This window comes from Alligator sinensis, unplaced genomic scaffold (genome assembly GCF_000455745.1).
Source record: "Alligator sinensis unplaced genomic scaffold, ASM45574v1 scaffold528_1, whole genome shotgun sequence".
NCBI lineage: Eukaryota > Metazoa > Chordata > Crocodylia > Alligatoridae > Alligator > Alligator sinensis.
In genome coordinates this window covers 696,534-698,492 of record NW_005841846.1, presented here as the reverse complement: position 1 = coordinate 698,492, position 1,959 = coordinate 696,534, and the positions used below count along the sequence as shown (strand labels likewise).

At 52.3% G+C, this 1,959-nt stretch overlaps 1 protein-coding gene across 1 annotated transcript in view; it reads left to right on the top strand.

The window, feature by feature from the left end:
- Window positions 1-1,959, top strand: part of MTMR7 (myotubularin related protein 7) — an 87,047-nt gene that overhangs the window by 65,884 nt on the left and 19,204 nt on the right. The gene's annotated exons all lie outside the window — the stretch shown is intronic.

Sequence of the window (1,959 nt, the reverse complement as noted above, 5' to 3'; positions counted from 1 at the left end):
ACCCTGAAAATAGCAAGGTGCAACCCCATGCAGGGCTGCAGTACATGGCTGTCAACCTGCTGACATGGTTCTCAACCAAACCCTACTATGCAGCCAACATCAAACTGCATGGTGGGGACGTGCCACACATTCAATTTAAAGCATAATGGAAACCAGCCATAAAAATATTACACATATTTTATGGAATATTTTTGTGGCTGGTTTTGCATTTTTTGCACTGTTAATTGCCTGAATGTGTGGCTGGGGTACTATTTAAGATGTGATTAACAGAATAATCACATCTTATGTGTAACTAATATCTGCCAGGAACCCTAGACACCTAAGACCTAAAATATCTTTGCAGTTTTTAACTTAATTCCCACTGGGAATGTCTGCACTTCAAACTTATGCCAGGCAGCAGTGCCCTAGAACATGCTCTGCTGCTCTATGTCTCAAACAAAGCAGCTTAGCTTCATTGCACTTCTTAATGTCAATCCCAAAATGCCTAGCTCAGTGAATGTATCTGTAAAATGACCATTTACCTATCTAATGAGATTTAGGAGCTCAAATTACTTTCTATGCATTATTGAACTAATTTTTACACTGTTACTCAGTAAAGATTCTCTGTTTACATGTGGGGTAATTGAATCACAAAGCTTAAACAGTCCCGTGCCCAAGCTGATGGTTACATTTGAAAACATTTCCATACCCAGGTGAAATCTATGGCATGTGGACCCAATTCTTGTGTTTATACATCCTGATCATTAACCACAAGACCATCCTTCCTCTCTGCCAAGACCCTAATGTATGAAAATTTGACTTCCATTACTGCAGTTAAAATGATTTTCTTATTGGAAAACTTGAACTACAAAAGAGAGTATATATATTTAAACTATTTATTAGGGCTGTGTGAAGCTTCAGTCACCGATTTGATTTGGAGGAGATTTGGCCCGCTTCAGCTGTGCCTGCCTCTCCCCGGGCAGGGGGAGCCATGGGAGAAGCCCCCATTGCTGCCCTGCCTGGCCCCATTCCCCCCCTGGCCCCAGCCTAGTCCCGGCACTTCAAAAAAAAAAGTCCTGCACTTACTGGCTACAGCAGTGGTGATCAGGGCCTCTGAGGGCTCGTGGTAGAGCCCCCCCACACAGCGTGGGGCAGTGGGGGGCAGCAGAGGTAGCCCCTCCTTGCCTGGCACTGACGTGACAGCTGCCCCATGGCATGGGTGCAGCGTGGCTTGGCAGGGTGCTGTGCATTGTCTGGGAGCTGGGGCCACTGGTGCTGAGTCGTGCTGGGCTCCGGCTGACTGCTGGAGCTGCCCCAGATCCCAGATATCACTCGGAACCCTGCTGAGCTTCACTGCACCTGCGCCATGGGGCATCCTCTGCGTGGGTGCCAGGTGGGGGTGGAGATCCCTGCTGCTCCCCACTGCCCTGTGCTGTGTGGTGGGGCTCTGCCATGAGCCCTCAGAGGTCCTGATTGCTGCTGCTGTAGCCAGTGAGTGTGGGGCTTTTTTTTTTAAGTGCTGGGAGGCAGGCTGAAGTCAGACAAGCCAGCCTGGGGGGCTTCTCCTGTGGCTTCTCCAGCTGTGCCTGCCTCTGTCCTGGTGAGGGGAGCCACGAGAGAAGCTCCCATGGTTCCCCTGCCGGCCCCTGCCTCCCGGAACTTAAAAAAAATAAATAAATAAAAGCCCCGCACTTGCTGGCTGCAGCAGCAGCAATTAGGGCCTCTGAGGGCTCATGGCAGAGCCCTCCTGTGCAGCACAGGGCAATGGGGGGCAGCAGGGATTGTTCCCCTTGCTTGGCACCCGTGAGGCAGCTGTTGCATTGCGTGGGTACAGCGTGGCTCGGCAGGGCTCTGCGCACGGTCTGGGAGGCTGGGCCGGGCGGGGATGGGGCCAGGCAGGGAAGCTACAGGGGCTTTTCCCACAGCTCCCCCTGCCCAGAGAGAGGCAGGGGGGGGGGGGGGAGGGGGGGGGGGGGCGGG